This window comes from Sus scrofa, chromosome 9 (genome assembly GCF_054392235.1).
Source record: "Sus scrofa isolate SSC_HxYL_T2T_F1_AM1 chromosome 9, Sscrofa_HxYL_maternal_Yorkshire_Landrace_v2.0, whole genome shotgun sequence".
NCBI lineage: Eukaryota > Metazoa > Chordata > Mammalia > Artiodactyla > Suidae > Sus > Sus scrofa.
In genome coordinates, this window is record NC_139391.1 from 50,951,774 (window position 1) to 50,960,206 (window position 8,433).

Consider the following 8,433-nt stretch of genomic DNA (forward strand, 5'->3'; position numbering starts at 1 on the left):
CTTTTTTTTCACTTGAAAAAAGACAAATGGTTCTGCTAATGATTAGTAAAGTAACATGTTTGACTTCTTAAAGTCATTGATTTTGAATGATCAATAAAGTAATATCTTGTGCTTTGGGGGGGTTTCCTAAATGCCGCTCGCGCCGATGGAAGCATGAATGAGTTAAGCTGTCTCTCCACTTCTCCTTCTCCCTGCACTTGTCAGGAATATGACTCTTTTCAATGCCTGTGTCTCTCAGTTGTAGCAGGTTCCATAGAGACTATCATCAAACACACCCCACCTGCAAGCTGTGAATATGATGCATTTACAAGCTCCTTTCATATGCACCTCAGATGTTTCATATTCATCTCTACATTTGAAGTAGAACATTTGGTTTTCAATACATGTTTATTATATGGCAAGAACACTGAAAGTCGGAGAGGTTAATGATTTACTCAAAGTCACACAGCTTTATGTAAAAGTCTAGAGTAGATGCTCATTCTCCTGATTTCAGGTCTACTACTCTTTCTAGTATACTTTCTGTCTACTTCATTTAAGTTTTCTTTTAAGAACTAGAAGGTATGAGCAAACTTTTCTTTGAAAGCAGACTTTATGTAAAAAATAGTGTGAAATGAAATGTTTTCAAGGTCTTGTAATTCAGAGAAGAGGGTGTGGGAGGAAAAATTTCCCATGAGCGTGTCCTAGCCCACCATGCAAAGAGACACAGTCAGTACATAAGAGGTCCCTCAGGGGAATGAACAGTGAGATTTAGAAAGTGCATTTCCTGGAGTTCCCGTTGTGGCGCAGTGGTTAACGAATCCGACTAGGAACCATGAGGTTGCGGGTTCGGTCCCTGCCCTTGCCCAGTGGGTTAACGATCCGGCGTTGCCGTGAGCTATGGTGTAGGTTGCAGACGCGGCTCGGATCCCGCGTTGCTGTGGCTCTGGCGTAGGCCGGTGGCTACAGCTCCGATTCAACCCCTAGCCTGGGAACCTCCACATGCCGCGGGAGCGGCCCAAGAAATAGCAACAACAACAACAACAACAACAAAGACAAAGACAAAAAAAAAAAAAAAAAAAGGTGCATTTCCTTCTGAATTTGTATGGTGTTCAGGAGAGTATTGTCATTATCTTCCACTGTTCATAAGGCCTTGATTAACCCTTATTATACGCAATGATGCCACATTAACAGCAGTTTGGGGAATGAAGACCAATTTGTGGGCAACTAGGTAGAGACTGGAAAACCTCTTAAGGAAATTAACTAGTGGTTGGTAATTGAAACTCAATTTAAAAAGAATGAATGGAACGTAAAGTGATGAAAGAAGAAAGCACTTATTGTGACTCTGTTCTTTCTGGAGGCTTTAGAAATCTTATGCATGTCACAGGATTTCTCAGGATAGAATAAAACTGATGTTATCCTGTTGTTAGAGTTAAATGGACAAAACCAGTGGATCTGGAAATAAACAAAATTTCCTCCTGTTTTGTTGGTTTCTGTATGCTACTCTCATTGAGATATTTAAAGAATTAAAATATAGTTACTTTATAGTATGTCACAAATGGAGTTTTTAAACTACCAAATGCTCAACTTGCACTTGAGAGAGCAATGTTAATTTGAAAGCATATGTGGTGAATGAGTTCATTTTTACAATGTCTTTTTTAGAAAAGTATGTTGGGTTATTTTTCTTTGGAGAAGATAGGCAAAGAGATGACCCCACCCACTTGAAAATCCTTACCATGATGTGAAGAAACAATTTAAACATGTTGTAATATCACTACCATAACATCCCATAGTTTACTTTTTTATTTATTTTATTTTTTGTCTTTTTGCCATTTCTTGGGCCGCTCCTGAAGCATATGGAGGTTCCTAGGCTACGGGTCCAGTCAGAGCTGCAGCTGCCTGCCTACACCACAGCCACAACAAATCGGGATCCAAGCCGAGTCTGCAAGCTGCACCACAGCTCATGGCAACGCTGGATCCTTTAACCCGCTGAGCAAGGCCAGGGATCGAACCCGCAACCTCATGGTTCCTAGTCAGATTCGTTAACCACTGCGCCACGACGGGAACTCCCATAGTTTACTTTTTTAATCTCTGTTTGCTCTTTAGGTTTTGTGAAATTTATCCTAGCCAGATTGTTGGCCCTCTTGTTTGTTTTTAGATGCTCGTTGCTAAATGCTTGACTTAACCGTTTTATTTATTTATTCGTGTCTTTTGTGTTTTTAGGGCCCCACTTCCGGCATATGGAGGTTCCCAGGGTAGGGGTCTAATTGGAGCTGTTGCTGCCCACCTAAACAGGAGCCACAGCAATGCCAGATCCAGGCCGCATCTGCGACCTGCACCACAGCTCACTGCAATGCCAGATCCTTAACCCACTAAGCCAGGCCAGGTATTGAACCTGCAGACTGAAGGTTCCTCGTCGGATTTGTTTCTGCTGCGCCCGATGGGAATTCCGGCTTAGGGTTTTAGACACACATCCCATCCCCTGAGCCAATATTAATATGCTTGATTTTCACCTAACGAGTTCACTTATATGAAATAATTGAGGAGTTCTCGTCGTGGCACAGTGGTTAACGAATCTGACTAGGAACCATGAGGTTGCAGGTTTGATCCCTGGCCTTCCTCAGTGGTTAAGGATCCAGTGTTGCCGTGAGCTGTGGCATAGGCAGGCAGCTACAGCTCTGATTAGACCCCTAGCCTGGGCATCTCCATATGCTTCGGGCGCGGCCATTGAAGAGACAAAAAGACAAAAAAGAAACGAAATGAGTGGTCTTTGTCAGCTTTTTTCATTTTGTTCTTCTTTTAGTCACTGTCTCTTCTGATCACGTTGTTTTCCATATTGAAAGACAAGTGTACCTCAACGGGCAAACACTTTGGGAAGCTTTGTAGGTGGCATCGAGTGTGTTCAATCTGTTATATAGTTTATAGTACTTAAGGTGGCTCAAAGAGTGGGTTACAATTGACCATTCATCTTTTAATTAACACGATTCAAGATACAAATGAAACCCTTTCGATCTCAGACAAATCTCATTCTTTAAAATTAGATTTCATTCTTTTGGAACAGGAAGAGAGTGCCCTGTGGTTAAGACCTGAGGAAAACTGGAAGTAACAGCAGTTCTGATTTCTATATCCCTTTCATTCCTGACCCCCCACTTTACTGCACCCCACTGTACATTCCACTTTGTATTGTTTCCCGACACACACACACACACACACACACACACACACAGACACACACACACAGGAGAGTCTTCAAGTCTTGTATTTTATGGGGTCACTGCCTATCATCAGCTGCATGGCACACAACCCACCTTTAATCTTTTCAGACACATTCAGGTCCTTGGCTCCTGGCTCCAGTGCCTGAGGGCCAAGGCTAAGCGGGAAATACTTGTTGAATCCAGCAAGAGGGAATGGTTGTTGAAGTGGTCATCCATTGAGTTAGGTAACAACTAGAGCAGCAAACAACACTCCCATTTTGTGCCCATATTTGATGATGTGTGCAATGGGCTGTATGTCTGAACTGAGAGAAAGTCATACAGGTAGTTTTTGTCATTAGGGCGTAGTGGAGTTGCGTGCTACCCATGGACACTTACACATCAGTCTTATGTACTCAAAATTGTTCCTGAAATTTGATTATGATAAATTGAAATCCATATTGAGGACAGACAATATTCTTCCCAAGTCTGATACAGCTGATTTTTCTTTCAAGAACAGGGACATTTCACTGATATTCAGCCTGGCACCAGATGAAGCAGTTGCTTTATAAGTGTATTTTCTCTCACTTTCTTCATGAAGTCTCTCCTAAAAGACCTTCTTCAGGCATTTTTCAACTGGAATATAGGTGATGTACAATAGTATGATAGCTTCGGATGGATAACATGGTATGTATATCATAGCACTTTGACCTTTAAGTACCTTATGAAGAGGGAACGGGATGGACTGAGTTTGGGGTTAGTAGATGCAAACTGTTGCCTTTAGAAAGGAGAGGCAATGAGGGCCGAGAAACTTCCAGATGCCGTAGGCAGGGCCAAAAAATTAAAGAAATAAAAAATTAAAAATTGGGGAATCGGAGTTCCCGTTATGGCACAGCAGATGGAAAAGCGACTGGGACCTATGAGGTTGCGGGTTCGATCCCTGGCCTCGCTCAGTGGGTTGAGGATCCAGTGTGGTTGTGGGCTGTGCAGTGGTGGCAGACGTGGCTTGCATCCTCTGTTGCTATAGCTGTGGTATAAGCCACAGCAGCTGCGGCTGCGATTCGACTCCTGGCCTGGGAACCTCCATATGACACGGGTGTCACCCTAAAAAGCAAAAAAAAAAAAAACAAAAAAAATGCAGATTCAATTACGTATGTTTATATTGCAGTATAGTTCAGTTAACACCTAAAAAGGACCTGAGATTGTATGGTGCCTGAGGGCAAAGGATGGAGGTCAGTGTGGCTGCAGACTAATGCTTAGTACATGAGGGATGTGAAAACTATTCTGAAGGTTTTCAACAGAGAACAGTCGAGTTGACAGAATTACGTATGGCGTGCCTCCTCTGTGCTGTGTAGTATGCACAGCACCACAAAGGACGTAGTAAGAGATGTTTGTCTTTATAGAACTTAACAGTTTATAAGGGATCCTAGGAATTAAGGAGAGTCATAAGTTGTATGATGGAAGACCTCTTGGAAGTTTTGAGAAGATAAATCATGCTGACAACTGACATTGGCTGACTGTGTACCATGTGCCAAGTCCTGTTCTAACAGTTTTGTGTACTGTTTTTCATTTACTCATAAAGGCAACCCAATGAAAGAGATGCTATTGTTCTCATCACTCTTTTAGAAATTGTGAATCTGAGGCATGGAGAGTTCAAGGACCACGCCCCTGTTAGTGACCATGGGGTTAGGATTCAAAGCCATGCAGTCCAACTCTACAGCCCCCCTCTTTTCTGTAATGAGAAGGACCCGATGACCTCACTTAAGGAAATATGACATTTGGGATGCAACTGGACTGTCATCTAGAAATTTCCAATAGGTGTTTCAATGTAATAACTGTAAAAGGGAGAAAAAGGTAAATTATTTTTCTTTTTCTTAAAAAAAAATGTTTTTTTTTTTTTTGTCTTTTGTATTTTTGGTGTCGCCTCCACTGCATATGGAGGTTCCCATGCTAGGGGACTATTTGGAGCTACAGGTGCCGGCCTACACCACAACCACAGCAAAGCCAGATCCGAGCCATGTCTGAGACCTACACCACAGCTCACAGCAACGCTGGATCCTTAACCCACTGAGTGAGGCCAGGGATCGAACCCGCAACCTCATGGTTCCTACTTGGATTTGTTCCTGCTGTGCCCTGACAGGACCTCCTTTATTATTTTTCTGACATAACGGATTAACGACAAAAACCGAGTTACTGGAGTCTTGGCACAACTTAACATTATGCATTTAGGAAACCAATAGGCAGACTCTGGAAATTTTCCCTTTAGGACATTGGAAGACACTGCGAAAGCACCTAAGCACTAGATTTCCTTACGAGATGAGATAATAGGAAGATGGGCATTAATTTTTGCCTCTACCTTGGGAATGTGCAGTCCCTGGAGTCACCTGTAAGCTGGATTACAAGATTGAGTCCCTAAGGAACTAAAGAGAGAAGGTGGTTCATGGTGTAAATATAATCCCCTTACTTCTCTTATACATGTAGACTCTAGTGCCTGGGGGAGGGGCTAAGCAAGCTTCTACCCTGTATTTATTCAATTGTGCTTAGTCCTTAAATGCACATTGAGTCTTCTGTGTCTTTTTTTTTTTTTTTTGTCTTTTGTAGGGCCGATCCCACGGCATATGGAGTTTCCCAGGATAGGGGTCGTAATGGAGCTGTAGCCGCCAACCTACACCAGAGCCACAGCAACGTGGGATCCGAGCCGAATCTGCGACCTACACCACAGCTCAGGCAACACCGGATCCTTCACCCAGTGAGTGAGGCCAGGGATCGAACCCACAACCTCATGGTTCTTAGTCGGATTCGTTAACCACTCTGCTACGACAGGAACTCCAGTCTTCTGTGTCTTATCAAGTGGCAAAGCTGGTGAGAATGCGATTTATTTTTCCTTGCTGCTTGAGAAGACTCAAAGTCCTAATCTGACAGTAATATGTGTAGTTCAGAAAGATTCCAGGGCATAGCTGAAACGAAGTCTGGGTTGCATCCTCTTAGAATAAAGGAACCACTGCCCTTGAAGGTGGAACTGCCTTTCCAGGACCACAGGGCAAACAGCAAGGGTAAGAGGGCTCAAAGGTTGCTGACTTAAGGACAGTGAGTTTCTGAATACGGCTGATATTACCATCCTTCTGATTTTGAGATGGAAGACCGGGGATGTGAGATCTGCCCGTTTCTTTCCCACTTTGTGCAATCCTGAGGTTCAAGTGCCACTGTTGGGAGAATGTGTTCCAGGAAGATCAGAGGGTATTCTGAGATGAGGAGGCTCAGCAAGTGCAATATCTCAGTCAGTAGGTTCTATCTGTGAGCAGACTCTCTGTCTCCCACATGAGGGAGTAAGGTAACTCCTCTGAGCTTTTGTTCCCGTGGTTTCTGGGAAGGGAGAATCCTTTTGATTCTCACGCCAGCAGGTCTAATCTGCATTAGAGGCCAGCCCCAGGCAGCTGGGGTCTCTGCCTACAGTTTTCCTGGTGAGGAGAGGGCTTAAGGGAGTGAAGAACGGGTTTCTGTCTTGGTCTGTCCCTCTCTCTCTCTTTTTTTTCTTACCAGTTTTTTTGTTTATTTTTACTTTTTTTACATAATAAAGTGCATATATTTAAACACAGTTACATTCACACAGATTATTATATCATGGATCTTAAGAAACAGATTATGCGACTCCTTCTGGAGAAGTGGAATGAAAACTATGCTGAGACAAATAGGAAATTTATTCTATACTTTATCCCATTTTGTATGGCTTTCATCTTTACTACTTAGTATTATCTATTATGTTTCAATTTTTCTTTAAAAATTCACATGATATTAAAATTGTGTATATTATGCAACTAAAATTTATAAAGAAGAAAGCCTTATATACTATTGAATGTTTTATATAGCATAATAAAAAGAATAACTTAACTGGTAAGAATAACAACTTAATACACCCTCTGAAAATAAGTAAAATATAAAATGCATAAATTGGTTAAAAAAATAGTGTGACTATATAAATATGTCCTCACAATTTGTTACATCTTATTGATTCTTCAACATAGGCATTACAGCATTCTAGGTGATGTGATAAAGAAGACATTATAGACCTTACATTGTACCTTGGAGAGAAATGGTTATTAATAATACAACTGTAAAACTGTATTATTTAATTGTACAGTGTCAGTGTTCAATTATAATTATCATAAATTCTTTGATGGAGAGGAAATCAGAATCAGATGTAAGAAGACTTCAGCCTTCCAAGAATGATGTCAAATGACCCCCTTCATGGTGGATTATGCACTTATTTACTATGAGATATATTTCTTCTCCAGAGATTCCTTGTTTGAATATCACTTGTAGATGTTTGGTTTGCAGTTATTCTGAAGTTTTGATGTAAGAGTCTATATGCACATGAGAGTGGTTGAAGTTGTTGGTCTCTTAATTGCAAGTTCATCTTCAGTGTCCTGCATTTGCACCCACGTCTTCTCTTGATTTCAGATTTTGGTGGTACAATTGTGCCTGGATGACTTCATGCCTTTACTGGTGAGCCTTGTCATTTGTGGAATTTTTGTTCCCTGTTGTGGCCTTTTCTTTTCTGCCTAGAGAAGTTCCTTTAGTATTTGTTGTAAGGCTGGTTTAGTGTTGCTGAAATCTCTGACTTTTGCTTTTCTGTGAAGGTTTTGATTTCTCCTTCAAATCTGAATGAGAGCCTTGCTGGGTAGACTAATCTTGGTTGGAGGTTTTTTCCTTTCATCACCTTAAGTATATCATGCCACTCCCTTCTGGCCTGCAGAGTTTCTGCTGAAACATCTGCTGATAACCTCATTGGGGTTCCGTTGTATGTTATTTGTTTCTCTTCCCTAGCTGCTTTCAAGATTTTCTCCTTGTCTTTAATTTTGGTTAGTTTGATTAATATGTGTCTCCCTGTATTCCTCCTTGGGTTTATTTTATATGGTACTCCTTGTGCTTCCTGGATTTGAGTGAGTGGTTCCTTTCCCATGTGAGGGAAGTTTTCGGCTATTATCTCTTGGAATATTTTTTCTGTCCCCTTCTCTCTCTTCTCCTTCTGGCACCCCTATAATATGGATGTTGGTGCGTTTAATGTTGTCCCAGAGTTCTCTGAGACTCTCTTCATTTGTTTTCAATCTTTTTTCTTTTTTTCTGTTCTGCATCTGTAATTTCCACTAATCTGTCCTCCACCTTGCTTATTCATTCTTCTGCCTCCTGTATTCTGCTGTTAGCTGCTTCTAGTGCATTTTTAATTTCAGTTATTGTATTTTGCATCTCTTCTTGTTTATGGTTTATG